Source organism: Lepidothrix coronata, unplaced genomic scaffold (genome assembly GCF_001604755.1).
Source record: "Lepidothrix coronata isolate B3197 unplaced genomic scaffold, Lepidothrix_coronata-1.0 Scaffold15, whole genome shotgun sequence".
Taxonomy (NCBI): Eukaryota; Metazoa; Chordata; class Aves; order Passeriformes; family Pipridae; genus Lepidothrix; species Lepidothrix coronata.
The window spans coordinates 3,489,662-3,508,361 of record NW_016690195.1 but is presented as its reverse complement, the minus strand read 5'-3'; positions in this window follow the sequence as shown (position 1 = coordinate 3,508,361).

Here is an 18,700-nt window from a genome sequence, read left to right as displayed (position 1 = left end):
CTCTGCACAGATGATCTCAGGAGGAGTATGGCAGTTTGGCAGGCCCTTGGCCCTCCATGTTGTGCAGGATTCTTATATATAATAATAAAGTCTTATTAAGAGAGACTTTAGGTTAAATTGGAAACTTATATGCCATTGATGCTAAAGCTTCAATGATCTTTGCCTCATAAATCCTGCTGGGATTTTATACAGGAATTAAAGAAGCGAAAGCACACAATAAGAATACAAAAACAAGTATTTCCTTTTTTGGCAGTTTCAGCAGTCTTCTTTTCTAGCCTGGATCAGTTACATTGAAATGTAAGAGAATTACTTCCCTTTTTTGGATACCGTCAAAAAATCCAATGCTGAACTACAGTTTAGTAAGAGGAAAAAATACAGGAGGGAGTCTTACATTGTTTCCTTTGGTCAATGCAGGACATTCAACAGAGAAATAAAAGCTCAACCAAAAATCCATCAATGTTACTGTAACTATCCCCTCATCATTTCTCATGTTCACATTATTTGCTTTTAACTGCAGGATGAAGAAAAGTAAATGGTACTAAACACATTAAACAGGAGCAATGGCTAAAATGTCTAATCATATATGTGTCCATAGGGACATGAAATACTAAATAACACAACAACGTGAATAAAACAACAATTTATACACGGGAAAAAACAACCAAACAAGCAAAAATAGCAACAGATTGAGACCTCTTTCTCTTCATGTATTGAAAATAGATGGCTCAGGAAAATTGTGAACACTGTAATATATTAACAAGTCTTTAGGATGCTACAAATTGATTAGATGTCATCTAATATCGGATGTCTATAGCACTGGAGGTTGGACAAGATGATCTTTAAAAGGCTCTTCCAACCCAAGCCATTCTGTGATGTCCACATCTGAGCTGTCTATATGTCAATGAGGAGAAAAGGGCAGTCCCCCAGAATCATATTTCAGACCTGTTTTAGAAGTCCATCCCCACATCGGATGGATTGCATTCTAGAAGACCTTTTTCTCTAGCTCAGCTATGAAAAGTGTCTGGATTACTCAGACAAAGCTATCCAAAGCCATGTGAGATGAAGCTCTTCCCTTGTTTCTTCGTTGCTAGCAGGTTATATTTGCCTAAGCTGGGCACTAAGAGCAAGACACAGAAAATGTGTTATGGGCATCTGTAGAAAATGGATAGTTATGGAAGGGACAAAGAACAAGAAATCAAATTTTCGCACATCACTATGGGCTGTGTTAGAAAGCTGTGATGCAACAAACTCACAGGCATAGTCTTTCCTTAAAGCACCAGCAGGAATGGAGGCACAGTTTGGGAAATCCAAATGGTAGTTCCCCTACTGCCAAAAACAACTCTACAAAACACATAAAATTCCACTGTGAGGGATGGACGGGAACATGAGAGACTACACAGTCCCTTTTCCTACACAGAATAACTTTGCATAGTCATAGTTTTGGAAGAGCTTAGGACTAAATTGTTTCATGAACTTTAAGAATACACCCTCCAGGTGACAATAATTAACATAAAGCAAGTCCTTTTACCTTAGAACAGCTAACTTAGTACATGATTACTATCCCAAGTTCCTTGATATTAACCTTAAAGTGTTACTTACAGGCACTCTTGTAAAGCATTTGAAGGTTCTTTACAGCGCTGTGTGTCTCTTGACTTTGGTGAGGAACCAAGATGGGCACTAGTAAAAAAATTCACATGAGTAATTTGTTTCCCATACCCTCCCTCAGTGAGTCAGTTACACTACAATTTTGAAATTGTTCTGGGTTTGACAAAGATTCATGAGGAAGTAACTTATGCACAAGACCAAAATAGCATATAATTTGCAAGTGCCACTTTCCACCTTTTTTTCTGGCAGAGTAATAGATATCAGCAAATGAGTTCAGGACCCAAATTTCAAAGATTTAATTTTATGTTGAATAATGCCTTAGGTCTAGAACATTTTAGCTATTTTGGTACTTCCCATTCAAACTAGCAGCAATTCAGTACCCAAATAAATTTAAAGCTTTAATCATTTTTACCCTATCAAATGTTCCTACTGAGATCTGTAAAAATATTTTTTTAAACAATCTGTCAGAATATGGCCTTTAGAATAAGACCTACCTTAAATATACAACAAAGACACTCAAGTTATGTACAATAAAAATAACTGATATACAGGAGGGTAGAACTGTTATGTGGAAGACCTTTTGCTTTAACTTTGGCACTTAAAATTTTATTTTTAATCAACTCTTTGTTTCTGCACAGAGTACAGTTTGCATGCATATTTTTGTGTACAGAGGAGAAAGATAATTTTGGACACCCATACTCCCTACTTGAAATGGGTCACATACATCCTACCAATTATTGGATTGATCCATTGAAGCAGTCAGTCCTTTTATTCAGTTGTCATCAGGATCATCCGATAAAGAGGACAACAGACTCAAAGGGAATTAAATGCTGATACACAGCTTCACAGGGACAACAGTAACAAAAAGAGTATGAGGAGTGTTACACACCTATGATACCTTTTCAATAATATCCTTCATGAAAAACTGCCTCTTTTCATGCACTTTCAGAACTAACTCGCAATTATGGTTTTACTGTTTATGTTTAACCTTCCAGATCCATTTTTTGAATAAAATGTATCTATTGCTTTTCTCAGAAATGTCATGGGTGGTAGGGGCCATTGCAGAGATGCTACCTACTACTCCTAAGAAATTCTAAATTGGAGACTGACTTTCATTTAGACTCCAATTTCAAAGATCCAGAGCTGTACACCAGTCTCAGTTCTGCCCTTGGACTCTACATTTGTAGAGTCCAGTCAGCAACTACCGGAGTGCTGGCACACACATTATCTGCCCTTGGTTGAAATGTCCCGGCATGTAATTTTCCAGACAGCTGGTTTTCCAGCAGGTACTGATAGCACTGAAGTAGCAGGTCTCACTGACTCACTGCTAAGACCAGGTTTCACTTCCACAGAGCAGCCATAATCCTGCTCTTTCAAAAGCAGCTACTGAACAAATTCAGAAAGCTGGCAGACAGAAAGATGAACATAGCACAAAGTTCATAGCATCTAAATTATGCATAATGTAAGGGTATAATTAGATACAGTGGACCATCAATAATGGGAAAAAGTCTCTGACTAGTATAGGAGGAATGGATGAAATGATTTTTTAGCAGAACATATCCTTCATCTTATTAAATAAGGGAAATTTCTGTAAAGGGATGCAGGTAAGCGCATATTAAGTTAGACCAAGCCTCCAGAGCAGATGACCTCCAGAGGTCCCTTCTGACCTCAACCATTCTGTGACAGTTGAGATTCCTGTTTTCATTTCTCCAACCTCTGAGTCCAATCTGAATGGCAGCCCAACTATGTGGAGTATCAGACACTCCTCCTAGGTTACTATCATCTGCAAAGCTCCTGAGGGTACACTCTTCGCAGGTCATTAATGAATGTTATACAGGATTGGCCCCAGTAGCAATCCCTGGGACACACCACTAGTGAACTCTGTATAGCTGAACTTTGTGTTGCTGATCCCTGGGCCCAGTAGTCCATCCAGTTTCCAATCTACCTCCTTGTCCATATATCTACTCCACAGTTTGTCAGCTTGTCTATGAGAATATTACCAGGGACAGAGTGGAAAGCCTTTCTGAAGGCGAGGTAAACAGCATCCACTGCTCTCCCTTCATCCGTCAAGCTAGTCACCTCATTGTAGGCTGTCACATTGAGTAAGAATGAATTTCCCTTTGTAAATACATGCTGAATACTCACTGCAAATGGTTTATAGGATTGGTTTCTTTGTCACCTTCCCAGGGATCAAAGTGAGGCTGACCAGTTCCCTGGATCCTCCTCCTTAGTTTTGTTGAAGATGGGAATAACATTTCCTTTCTTCTGCTCTTCAGGAACCTTTCCCAGGCCCAATGACATTTCAAGGACAATCAAGAGTGGTTTCGCAGTGACATCAGCCAGCACCCTCAGCACCCCTGTGTGCCTCCCATCACATCCCATGGATTTACTTGGTTAAATGTTCCCTAACCTGATCCATCTCCACCAAGGGTAAGTCTTCCTTGCTCCAGACTTGCTCTTGTCTCAAAGGCTTGGGATTCCTGAAGACTAGTCTTCCAAGTAAAGGCAGAACTGAAGATGATATTTAGTTTTTTGGGCTTTTCTGTGTCCTTTGTCACCACCAGGACCCCTTCTGCCATTCACAGTGGACCTACATTTCCCCATGTCTTTCTTTTGCTGTTGACAGACCTTTGTGCTGGTTTTCACCTGCCTCACCTGATTCAGCTCCAAGTGAGCTTTGGCTTTCCTGTCCCCATCTGTATACAATCAGACTGTATCTGCAACCACTTGTGCTGGTGTCAGTGGGGGGTTTGGGGCAGTTCTTTTAAAGCAGAATATTTTAGTGACCCCCTCATAGCGCACTCTTTTAAACTGTTGTGTCACTACAACTGTTCAATCACACTTTCTGGGACCAAGGTGGATGCCTGCTGGCTGATGGGGGCCGAGGCCACAGGATCACAAACTATAGCACAAGCCTCTGCTGGGGGAATATTACCTCTAGCTAATATCAGCTGCTGGGGCTGCCTAATTCCTGGATTTCCCTGCTGTTGTTGTCATCTACTGGCCACTGTAAAATGGGAGGAACTGACAGTTTACATATTTGAACAACAGTACAGTAATGGCTATTGTTTCTTTCTTCTGCTGTCTGCCAGTGCTGTACAGATGCCTCCGCCTGCACTGAAAAAGTAAGGATGGTTTCAAAATTAGTGCATTTCTGACCTCTCTTCCCATTTTTCTTAATCCCTACAGAATGACTAGCAAAACTTGCTTGCACATAAAAAGTATTAAAAATGTCACTGCTCAAGATCCTCCTGTTCTGTTAGTTCCTTAATGCATTTCAACATATAATGATGCTGAGATTAATGCAGTTTGCATAACACTGTGCTTCAACTACTGTAACATGCAAGCTTGGATGCATGTTTCTTTGGGTTTTTCTTTAGGATGCTGAAAGTTGCTTCCTTTTGTGGCATCTGTGAGCGGCAAGAACAAAGCAAGTTCATAGCTCTGAGCCCCGTGTCGCATTGAAATCACTCTGTATTCTGCTTTGCCTGCTCCTGCCTAAGGAAGACCTGCTAGCAACTAATAGTCCTTCCTTGTGGCTGGCTTCCAGAGAGGCAGGAAAGAAACAAAGATCAGCATTTGTAAATATTTTTGCCCTTGTTTTTGAGTCATGGCTTTAATTATTGTTTCTGGTTTACTGCTATAGCAGAAATTTAGATTAAAATAAGACAATTGCATTTTATTTTCTAAGTATCTGAGGAAATGAAATAATGACAGTGGGTTGTAACTCCCAGTAATCAGAGCTCCACTGGATGGACAGTATGTCTGGAGCCAGCAACACAGCAGCTATGAGTAAAAGGTTCTCATATTGAATCAGGGTTGCAGAACCTCGGTTCTGAGGGGCCTCAGTGAAAAACCCAATCCAAACAATGCTGAGCTTGGGTGAAGGTTGTATGTAGTGCTGGCAGCTGAAACTAATCTTTATCTGATACAAAGGTTTTGTTTGAGTTTTATGAAAACACTTATGGGATGTTTGCTTTAGAGAACTATTCCTGTAAGTTGAGCTGGGGAAGGTTCCTAAAAGTCTCCAGGAAAGCAGTTTAGAGAGGAATTTTCAGCTGAATAATTTCCATTGATGGCTACATAAATGCTTCTGACTTGGTCCCAAGAAAATGAGATCTTTATATCTCTCTATGGAGTCTTGATTGAGTGCCTAACAGATATCAAGAAGTGACTACCCAAGGCACAGATTTATCACATCCTTCTTTCAATGGAAGCTGGAAATGCCTCTCTTCACTATTATAAGGTACTTTACTTTGTTTATGTTTCATAACCTCTTCCATGTAGGAGATGCCACTTCCAACAAATTATGCAGCCAGCTAGCTACAGCTGCTACCTCCAAATGCACAGAGAATAGGCATTTCAAAAGGAACATAAAATCAAAGTTTAAAAAAGAACTGGTAGCAGTTTCACCATTATAATGAGGAGCTGCACCTGCCCAACTAGCTCTTCTAAAAAGCAGGATGCAGCCTCTGTGAGATCCTGAATTAAGAGATCTGTAACAACAACCTTATTTGGAAATAAATGCTTGTGGGCTCATGGCTGCCTGTGGGATTCCTGCTCTTCACTCCACAGCCTGAACTGAGGAGCAGATTCATGGACACATATTTTTGGGCTGGAGTTTTGCCTGGTGCAGTCATGTACCTTGTTTTGGACTGATGTTAGACCCTGATTTGAGCATTCCCACCCTCCAGCTGCTCATCTATTCCTGCTCTAACTCATTTCAAAATCATACTGCTTAGAAAAAATGTACTATTAAAACCCCCTGAGATATGTGGTATCACTTTGACACTCTTAGACTGGCTAGAGATTGTACAAGAGGCTATTCCAGAAAAACTGAGAGGGGAAATATTCTCTGCTGAGCCACAACTATGGGAATGGGGTGGGAAGAGCACAGCAAGTTCTCAGGCTGAAGATGCTGTGTACACTCACAGCAGGTAAGGGGAACACCTGGGGATATTCACAAGGCACATTTCCCAGAAGTGGGTTCCAGATAATTTTCAGCTTAAAGTGAACCCAAGCTATTTGTGCATTGGTAACTGATTTTCATTCCTTTTTTTCCTTTTTGTTTTCATCGAAATATTCACTCAATATCCTATTATCTTTTTCAGCAAAGCAAAAATACACTGGACATAAGAATTGACTCTTTTAAAAGAGTCCAAGGAAATGAAAAACAAATAGGATGTGCCACAAAAAGGTTTTGCCCCAAATAGTTACACTGTAATGAAATATCAAACAATTCCAACCTAATTTTTCCATAATATATGCTATTCCAGATAACTGGAGCCAGCATTGCTTCAGTGAAGATGCTCAAACAGCAAAGACTGACAAAGTGATAAAGGAAAAAGGTTACATGGGAAAAAAAAAAAGAAAAAACATAATAACAGCATTTGCTGGACCATATCTTACCAGGAAATCTGATACATTACTAAAAAATTTCTTACTGTATGCTATGAATAGAATCAGGGAGATAAGGAAAAAAATAATGTAGCCAAGGAACAGCAACTGGATAGCAATCTTATCTTAGAATAATGGAAGTAGGATTTATAATGCATCTATCAAAGCATATAACATAAGTCTGGCATTTCCATCTGTACCCCTCAGTTACTTTGAAGGAGTTTATAACTTTGCTTATTTGATTGAAACTCACAGTAAAGTATTATTTTCCAGTCTTGGATCCTTGGGAACTGTTAATGATTAATAAGAAAGTTCCTTCTAACAAAAAAAGGGGGAAAAAAAAGAAGAAGAAAAAATAATGCAGCCTGAGGTTTACAAGACAATACTTGCCAGAGCTCTTTACAAATCCTTTATTTTGCCTACTTCTTACGAAAGACTGAATTTTCTGTCCTCTGTTTTCTTACTTTCACATGGTTTAACTAAAGAATGCCTTCTTTAAATTAAAAGAAATTATGAGGGGGGAAGTGGTTAATGCAACAAAGTTAGTTCTTGTGCACAGCAAGTATATTATACAAAAACCAGTACAGAAATAGAGTGTTTTGAGGAAGAAGAAGTAGTAAAACAAAGGGGAAGGCACAGAATGAAACCCACAGAGCATTGTAAAACAAACCTCAACACACGTGTTTGTAGAATTATGGAAATAGAATTTCATGAGACATTAATATGCAGTGTTATGGGTTCCCATCTGCCCTGTAACTTTACAGGACATGCTATCTTCCCAGACAGCCATAGCCCATATTAGCTACAAAAACATTGGCAGTTCTCTACCTATTAGATGGTTAACTGCATAGTTCATCTCCTCGGAGGTGTAAAAGAAAAGAAGTTTTGAGCCTTAACCTCTTAGGAACTGAGAACATGCATTATCCAGCAGCCTATCTATCCCAGCTAGTTAGGGCAAAAAGCTGTAGTTATGCATGGATGTGGAAAGGGGTAGTGGCCCTTCTTGTTTTGCAAGAAGAAGAAAGAAAAGAGAAAGAACAGAAAAGGGTATACATGGCCTGAAAAATTAAGTCTGACCCCCCTGTGACAATCCTTCTCTGCCAGTGGACTCCTGGGAACCTCTGCAAGGAGAGTACTCCCAAGCAGTACCACCATTAAAATAATGCTCCTCTTTCTTTCTCAGTAGGGCCCTGAATTGCAGGATATCCAAGGGCACAGAGAGAAGATGATTATAAACTGAGCTATCCTGGGAAGGACCCAGACTAAGGATGATGACAAAGTGAGATTGGAGAGATGGAAAGGTTCATACCAGCACATTATAACTTCTGTAAGGAAATTTTTTTGTGTGTTTTATTTTTGTGGGGATTTTTTGTTGTTTTTGTGTTTTTGTAGTTGTGGTGGTGGGTTTTTTGTTTAGTTTATTTGGCTTGTCTGACTGAAGTAAATTATAATCATGGAATCATAGAATGGTTTGGGTTGGAAGGCACCCTAAAGACCATTTAGTTTCATGTCTTCTGCCATGGGCAGGGACACCTTCCACTAGACCAGGCTGATCAAAGCCCCATCCAACCTGGCCTTAAACACTTCCAGGGATGAGGCATTCACAACTTCTCTGGGCAACCTGTTCCAGTGCCTCACCATCCTCATGGTGAAGATTTTCTTCCTAATAGCTAACCTAAATCTGCCCTCTGTCAGTTTTAAATAAATTATTCTTTGTGGAAACAAGCAAAGAGAGACTACACAGTCTACCAACTGGAAGTTGCAGCTCATGACAGTTCTGGTCAGAAGGAAGAAGATAACTCAAATATGGAGAAGTTAAATGTTTATTTATTAATAATGTTATAACATTAGTAAAAAGAGAGCTCCCAGTGTTAAAAATGGAAAGGTTGGATCCTGCTTTTCTTCTGACCTATACAGAAATTTTTTGACCCCAACATTCATGAATAAAATCAGAGGATTATCTGTATGACATTTTCAAAGAAATCTGGTTAGTGCAAAAGTAAAAGAAAAGTATTTTCTTATTGATGATAGCAAACACAGCACAATACCACTATTTGTGTGCAACGAGTGAAAAATGAAAGAAATTTTCTGTGGTTATATATTTTTTTAAAAAAATCTTAAACTGATTCATTATAAGTTTTTAAGTAGGTCTGGTATAATGATTGCAGCAACTTATTATTTAAGTTGTTGCGGGTGAACACAGCATACAACTAATGAAGCAAAATATAAAAACCAACACTAAATGGTAAAGTATATGATTTATAAGAAAAGGAGTTTCTGTTCTAACAGATGTACTTCCTTCTGCATTTCTATGAAAAGCAAAATTCGGGTTTCCAGTATGTTATCCTTTCTTCAGTAATTACAACTTCAATTATCATTTGTCAACATTTGTACTTTGTTAGGAAGGAAACAGCTTATCAGCCACTTCCTTTCCTGCAATCAGGCAATGATTGTGTTCAAGATGAGATAAGCCACTTTGGAACTACAAAACTTTCTGTAAATACGGCAAAAATCAGAGGAAACAGGTTGCAGTATGAAAGATTTCTCAGGTAATAGGGCATTTGACAGAAAACAAGGGTGTGAGGAGGCTTTGAGGAAGACAACTTTCCAGCTGAAGTTAGACAACCAGAGCCTGAGTTTTTCTCCAAGTACTCAAACAGCACAGATCATATGTCAACACCAGGAAAGCATGGTTGAAAACTGATTTTAACCAAAAGATTTATAGGAAGGGTAGCTGTCCTGAGGACACATTTGTGTTGAACTGTAATTACTAATGGGCTCAATTACACTGTGCTGAAAGAGCTCAGTAATAGCTATGACACTAATAAGGATTGTTTAGACACACCAGCCAAACCTTCTGGAAGCAGGACAGGAAGAGAGCCTGGTTCCTCCATCTACTGTGAGAACCTGTGGCAGTAGAGAGTCTGAAGAGAGAATTAGCCCGGGATGTGCTCAAAATCTGAAATGTAGATTATACTATATTTTAAAAGCTCTACCATATGATAATTAAAATCAATAAAGCTTGCTGAAAAACTTGCTCCTAACTGGAAAATGCCCTATTTTGTACTTTTCAATATTCTCAAAGAAAATATCAGTGCTATGACAGAATTATTACATTTCCTTTGCTTCTGGCATGCTGTAAATGTTTGAATCAATTGGATGGGAATAAAGGAAGATGCTCAATACATTGTAATTACTTTTTCTTGATTTACCAGTTCTCAATGGATCTTCCCACTTCATCACAATTATACTGAAAGCTTTTAGTTTATTTCTATATCCTATCTATGGAGACTTTTTAAATATGAATGAGGTGAAATGACTGTAAAAGGAAATGCAACCAAGTCTTCTCAGTAACAGTGAATTTCCTCCTTGTTTCACTGATGTTTCATAAGAAGATTTATATTTAAGTTACTGGAAAGAAAAAAACCTTGTCATAGCTTTAGTCAAATTGATTTGATACCATTTATTCAGAATATCAACGCCATAGAAAGTTTAATCTTGCTCCAGTATAACAAACAACTACTGAAGACTATGTATTAACTCTGTATTTCCTATAACTTGCTAAATGTTCATTCACTTAGGAAAAATCTCTCTCCTTAAAAACATGAAAGGAGTTAATTGTATTTTAAGTGTCACAGCCTTAGTGTCCTTACCAAGAGAAAAGACCTAGTCAAGGTCAGTGAAATTTTTGTAAGATGTAGTTGGTTTGAGTCAATTGGTTTGTCCTCTTTTTGGCAAAAAGTCCACCTTGGAACTTTTCCTACAGCTCTAGTCCTCCATTCAAGCAGAAAATCTAGCTTTCGATTAAGACACATGATGTCTCATAGTCATACAAACTGTGTTAACATTTCTAATAAACATTTCTAAATGTGAAATGATCCAGGCCAGATCTGCCATGGTAGCACATTTCCTGCTACAGGGTCAGAGCTGTTACAGGCAGCAGAGGACCACCTGGACTTCAGATTCATCACAGATGTTGCCCTTTCTACTTCTAGCCAAAAAGGAGGGAGGGAAGGAAGGAAGGAAGGACCATGGTCACTCCCTCTCTTCCTTGGATTTTGGGTTTTTTTGGTATATTTTTTGGGAGGTTTATTTTTTCTTTTGGGTTTTTGTGTGTGTGTTGTTGGGTTTTTGTTTTTTTGGTTTTTTTTGGTTGGTTGTTTTTGGCAGTGGGGTTTTTGATTCTTTGTGTTGTTGGGAATGTTTTTGTTTGTTTTGTTTTGTTTGTTTATTTTTGTTGTTTTTTTAAAGTCTCAGGCTGCCTCGGCTATCAACATCTGGGCTTGTGCTAGGAATGCAGACCTGTCTTTCAAGGGATGGTTCAGAGGATTTTACCTCACCCATGTGTAAAGCTGTATAATAACTCTATGCCCACTCAAAGTTTACTTGACCTTTTGTCAGTAAAATAGCTACCTACCCTTCTGGGCTCTTCTTTGATGGTGCTCTCATAGTCTTTGCATTTAATGGGTTGGTTTTCAGTTTCAGAGTGGCAGGGTGTGCCTGCGTGGGGGGGTGTGTCCAAAGAAACATAAGACTCTATCCACTTGTCAGTGTTATAAGGAATAAGAACAGCAAGCACCTCCTCAGCTGATCATACATGGTGGATACCAATGTGTGGATGTCACACACTAATGAGAGTGCCCTAAGGTGTGTTTGAGAGCGCAGACAAGGTCTTCCTGGGTTATCCAATGGCAATGTACTTCCTATCCAAAATCAGGGTTACTCAGCAGGTACCACAGAGCTTGCTGGTGATCCTTCACTCTAATGTGATTGCAAAACATGCTCTCAAATGACATTAAGATGATTTAAAAACTGTGTGCAGGCACAAGTTCAGGCAGCTGGCCAGGATATGCTCTGCCCAAAATCCAGGGTTAAATAGTATTTTTAATATAACTGTAAAATTTGGGGGTTTTGCAGAATATTATAATTTTATTTATTAACTGAATGAAATTATGACATGAAATACTTAGTTTATTTATTTAACTCCCTTTAAACTGCAAAGGAATACTTGAAAGACCATATAAAATGGCCTATGAATGTTTTTCCATCAAAGTTTTTTACTGAAAAAGGTTGAGGTAAATGGCTTCAATGACACAAATGCAATATATTAAAACCAGTTATTAGCCCATGTGGCAAAGAAGAATAGAACTTGTTTCTGTTTCCCAAACTCAGAATAATTGTGTATCTTTTATTTTGTTTTTGTTTTTAATTAAAACTCTAGTACAGCATCTTTTGTGTTTGTGGTAATTATGCTGGACTTTGCATCCCAAAGGAGAAACGTGTAAATGATTCACTCTTTTGTGGCTATTTGTTCCTGCCATTAGCTCAGGAAATGTGTTTTCCAAGCTCTGCATTAGTTTAGCCAACTGGTGGCAACAGCAGTCATTTGTGTTAACACAAGAGCAGAGTTAAACAACAGAATAGACTACATTTCTGGGTAACATAATATGACCATCTGAGCAAGCAGCAATTGTACAAAATCGTTTGTCTTAAGTTTATTCTTTATTATTCATGTGCTAGTTGTCAATGTGGATGGAGAATGGCTTACAAATCATTGACAGCTGTCACTGGAAATGTTTATATTTTGAGAACTTTTCAAGCCGTCCTGCTGTCCTTGAAGCCAATGTGGATACTACTCTCAATTTACACTGTAACAAAAAAGGGAATTTAGGCTTTATCCAAACATACATAATACTATCTGCTTTGGATTTGAAGTATCCACTACAGGCTCAGCCTTAAAAAGTGGTTGATGCTCTGTCCTGAGCCATCAAGGCTGCAGCACTTGAGCAGTGATGCTGAGGGCCACTTACCACCCATCAGAGAGGAAATAACTGAATGACCCTTCACCAGCACAAATGCAACTGGTAGGGCAGCATGGCACAGGCATCTGTAAGCTACCAAACCAAGGATTTTGCAGTAAAAGGGGTCTGGATAAAGCCACATTCATCCAGGACAGAAGCTCTGAAGTCAGTTTAAGTCCATCAATTTACAGCAACTCCCCGTGGAGGTAAAAGTTACAGTACAGACAGTCTGCACTCTTAGGGTCCATGGAGAATGCAGGACAGATCTGGATTCCAGTGGTAGAGTGGGAGTCAGGGCAATGATACCTGCCCAGTGATGGGGAGCCATCTGCAGAGCTGCTCATGGTTAGTGGAGAGCTCCACGGTCCTCCTTGATCTCCACCAGCTTACTGGGACACAGAGACAGACATGGCCCTTACACTCACACTGTGTTTACAAACTTCCATGGGACTCTGAAATTGAGACAGCCACCAAGCTCTCCTCCTGACCATCCTCCAGCTCCACACCCTGCAAGTCCCTGCTCCTTCCCCAAGTTCTTTCCATCTCCCTATTTCTCCCTTGGAGACCCCAGGCCTTCCACTTCTGCCACATCCACATCCAGCCTTCAGTCTTGGCTGATCCCTGATGAAAAGCTAACCTGAGTTTGGGCTAGCAGCACCCACATCCCTGCAGGCATCCTGCCAACACCCCGAGCTCCCAGCCCCATGCTGTGCCAGCCCATGCCTGGCAGAGTCTATGCCCCATGCCAGGCAGCTGCCTACTTCTGCGGAAATGCTCTGGAAATACCTTTCCAAGGAACTTCCCAACTTAACATCAAGAGCTGGCATGGAATGATGCCAACAGACTATTTAGAGTGTCTGGCATGCACTTTCTCTTAAAAATACCACCACTAAACCCTTACTGCTCTATAGTGTTTCAAATACTCCTGTTTTTACATGTGCAATTCCTATAGCAAACTATTAAATCCTGCCACGTAGATTTTTGCAGTAATCCCATAGGTTAAAATTTCACTCCAGTTTGCACTTCAGAACTTGAATCTCATAAAAGGTTTCTCAAACATGTGCTGTGTCAAACTGAGGACTCTTCCATCCCAGCTCACTCCACCAGGCCATATTACCTGGACACTGACGTCCATACCACCCCATATCTCCAGCAGGAGGCCAGACTAAAGCCCTGCTTATGTCCTATCCAATCTGAATTATCCTGTTATGATTCTGTTGTTCCTTCCCAGGTACATGACTTTCCATTTGCCTTTGTTACATTTGTCCTCTTGGCCCATCCCCCAGCCCCACGAGGTGCCTCTGAATGGTGGCAGCACATCCCTTGAGCGTGCTGGCTGATTCCTGTCCCCTGGTTTAGTGATGAATGCAAACTTGCTGAGAAGGGACTCCACCACTTCCTCCAGGTCATCAGTAAAGATGTTTAAGTTGACAGGTCCCAGGATTGACCTGTGAACTCTACTGCTGCAGCATCCAGAATTCCATGGATTATGGGCCATTAACCACTGCCCTGTGATCCTGACAGTTTTTTACCCATCTAACTATCTATACATTCAGACTGTCACATTCTAACTTTGATACCTGAAAGACGTAATGTTTGGAAAATAGACCATAGACTCTGTCAGCTCTTACTGCTTGAGCTTTCTAAGAACTGCCATGAGGGTCTGTTCATCCATTTTTCACGTCAACTCTACAGTCTTTGAGAGCTTCATCACATGTCCCTTCCTTATCTTGAATCTGCCTCAAATGAATCTGATAGTGCAAAATCACTGATCACCCAAACTTTAGCTGGAGTTTAAAGTCAGAGTAATCTTATGTGTCAACTAGATTTAGGAAGACATTACATTGTAAACACCCTAAACAATAGCTGTTTCAATGAATGTTTTGTAAGATGCAGTTGACAGCTGACAGTTTTCTCCTGTCTGACTGTTACCATTAACCTGCAATGCTTGTATTTTCTGTAATAACTCAAGGACAGGTGAACAAGAGGGTATTTTGTCCCTCACAAAATACTGGTCTTTATAACAGTGTGCTAAGGAAGTGAGACATTTGGAAACTAAAAACAAGTAAGGCTTGGCTGGTTTTCTGCTGCTCTGGCAATGCAAACATGGTTTTGCTGGCCAGTGTGCTCTGCCTGTTATGGTCTGTTCTGAATCTCTCCTTAAAAGTTGAAAAAATTTGAGTGGTTTTACCACCAGACTCCATAACAGCAAAATATTAAAAATAGCGAGGGATGTTGTTCAGTGTTTATTTATGAACTCCTTGCTAACTGTTAAATCCCAAAGACATTTCTAGACAAAAATGGAGATAAAGCTGCAGATCAGCAAGATAAGGGTAAGAATGGAACACATACCCCAAATCACCTATACTGAGACCAGATAATTCAAAGTGAAGCTAACTGAAGTGAACCATGCTGACTGTTAGTGATGTATCACTGAGACATCCACAAAAGCTTAATGCTTCTCAGCAGTGACAATGTAAAGAAAAAGTATTTTAAAAGCAGGTCTTTAAAAAAATCACAGAATTAAAGAGTACTTGAGGCTGGAAGACACCTCTGGAAACAATCTAGTCCATCCTCCTTCTCAGAGCAGGGTTGGCTACAGCAGGTTGCTCAGGGTCATGACTAGTCAGGATCTGAATATCTCCAAGGATGGACAGTCCACAACCTTTCTGGGTGATCTGCTCCACTGTTTGATGAACTGAACGGTAAACTTATTTCTTTCTTATGTTGAAATGAAATTTCCCTTATTTCAGTGTGCCTCCCTTGACTCTTGTTCCTGCAGTGGGCACCACTGAGAAAAGTCTGGTTCCTCTTCTTTATACCCACCCCCCATCATATATTTACACACACTCTGTGTATGTATGTGTATGAGATCTCCCTGAGCCATCTCCCCTCCAGCCCGAACAGCACCATCTCTCTCAGCCTCTTCTCATTTGACAGATACTCCAGTCCCTTTATCATCTTTGTGACCCTTCACTGGGCATACAGTATGTCCTTGTCTCTCTTGTTCTGGGAAGCCCAGCACTGCACATAGCCTTCCAGATGGACCTCATCAGTGCTGAGCAGAGGGGAAGGATCACTTCCCTCTACCTTCTGGCAACACTAAGCCTAATGCAGCCCAGGATACATTGGTTTCTTTGCTGCAAAGACACGCTGCTGGCTCGTGGTCAACCTCTAGTCCACAATTTCTGTCCAGAAAAAAATTAGGGCAACATTTAAAATTATTTTGGCACCTCAGAACAATTAGGCGGATCTTACTACCTGTGGTCCCAAGAACCCAAGGTGCTTTAGGAATGTGACTGGCCATATCTGCTTTTACATCTCTGCTTGTGCACTTGCCACTCACAGTTCTCTTTATGTACAATGTGCATATGTAGGGTACAACTTGTCCTGAACACTTTCGAATGAAATGGTACAGCTGCTTGTATCCTTCCATCTGCTGTAAAGGCAATCTAGGTGAATGCTTGGGTCAAATGAATCCATCCCTTCTTCTCCATGCTTTCACAGGAAAATGCATCTTCCTTTTTCTGTGATCCTCAAGTGATTCTTCACTGCCAAGTGAGGACATCACACTTGAGAGTCCAGGTGATGAACAGAGAACTGACCTGGGCTGAAAATAACACATCTGAAAATGGTTACTTTTTCAACTGAGTTATGTTTCTTCCAAAATAGTTATATCCTCACTTGGGAGAGTGGAAACCAGCAGCTGCATGAGCAGGAGCAGATCTACAAGGAGCTGCAGCTAAGCAGATATTAAGTACACCCCATCAAAGTCATCTCAGGGGCCTCCTTTTAGCAGTGCACTGAGCATCTGACACACGCTGACAACACACTGTCCAAAACCCACAGGTATGATTCTGCCTCTTACTGCTGTGGCTGTAATGATCAGGCCTCAGGGGCACCAGAATGTATTGCTTCTCCTTCACTCCTCAGCCCTTCCCCAAGTTGCCCAGTGGTGAAGACGTGTTATGGGGAAGAAAAAGAAAAATTGCTTTTAATCACCTTAACTGCAAGAAACTGGCACAAAGTCTCCCTCCACTGAACCACTGGGGAAAAGATACACACCATGGCTTCTTTCTAGCTCACTTTTTAGGGAAAGAAGTGTAAACTAGCCATTTCCATCCAAAGAATGTGGCTGTCCAAAATCCAGTCCCACAGAAGCACCTCAGAGCTGCAGGTAGGCACTTCTGCCCAGGAAAGAAAGAGAGAAAGAGAAAAAAAAAGTCAGTTGCTGCTTCAGAGTTGTAATTTCTTTATCTCTCCTTTTTCCTCCCTCTCTAACCTTGATGTGCTAATGCCATCTGCCTCTCAAGACAAATGGTATGGGTCTGGGATTTCGTCTTTGCAGGGCAGAGGTAAGGATGCTTGAATGTTTTAAGTATATTTCAAGTTAATTCATTTCAAGCTACAATCCAAATACCATTTTCTAGGTTTGTAATGAACAGTTTTAATAAAGTTATAACTTTCTGATGCACTGTGTTTCCATCGCTGTCTTCCTTCAATGCCACCTTAACACATCTGGGACCACCAACAAGCAAACTAATTCCAGTTTTTCTGCACCTCACTCTATAAGCTCTAATATAGATACACATTCTGTGTATCTATAATCTAAGAAAAACTTAGATTCTGACTATTCTTGTAACAAAGTACTTGTGTTGCTGAAGCTATACATTCAAGAATATCCAAATTTACTGAAGCAAAATTAGGTGGTTTTTGTCTGGAATATGTATGAACCACTGAGCATTGCAAAACCTGAGGGTCAGGGTAAGGCTCCAGCAGTGTTGTACCCCCTTAGAAAGTAGAAGTTTCCCCCACACAGAGGAAACTGCAATGATTCAGCTGCAGGGTGCACAGTGACTGCAGTGACTGCGGGTTTTAACAGCAGCTTGTCAGGAGTAATCCAAAAATATCGTCTGAACCACCAAGGGTCCCAAGCTGTGTTCACTGTGACACCACAACAAAGCCAGAGATGATGTGGCTTGTTTCTGTTTCAGGTCTTATCTGAGTGTGGACGAAATTCCTAGTGTGTTCTTGACATGCTGCCTGACTATGTAATGGCGGTTTTTTCCTTTCTTCAACTAAAAGCAGAGAACATACTACAGTTAATCAGAGCAAATATCACAAAAATCAAAATGGATCATGTCCATGGATTTTTAAATTCTGTGTGGATTTCACTTTCACAGCACCTAATCCTAAGTCTGTTATAATCAATGAATTTCACATAAAGACTAAGTATAGAAAACAATGTATGGAAAATATATAATATAGAAATAGTATAGTAAAATAATAGGCTAATATATTTTATAAACAGTATATTAGTAATATACTATAAAAATTATATATAAAAATACAATATGACCTATGAGAACTATACAATTATAAAAATAATATAGAAAAAATATATAGTATAAAATTATAGAAACGTCAGGTCCAATACTATGACCTAATTTTTAACAGAGCTTACTGAAGTGCTTATACTAGTGCTTTATATGTGAGATACAACAGACACAGGGGCATAAATCAGCTACGTACCAGTGAGGTTGCTCAGTAAGAGCAATAAGTGACTCCTTAATCACACCAACCTCTTCATATGGAGACAAGCAATGCAAAACTCCTTTTCCAGCTGAACCTACAGGAATCCCTCTGTAAGGAAGATACAATTGCCTGGGACAGCAGAGTTCCCATCATGTATCTTACATAGTACAGTGGCCAGAAAGGCTCACCTTCAAACCCATAACCCAACCCACCCCTTTAGAGGAATGCTGTGTACAACTCCATGCATAGCATCAGTTCAGTGGCTCTCACTGGGAAAAGGCCACATCCTACTTTTACAGTGCTCCTTCTTGTCTCTATTGCTCAGAGTTTTCCTGCCAGCCTTCTTTCAACCCAGAGATACC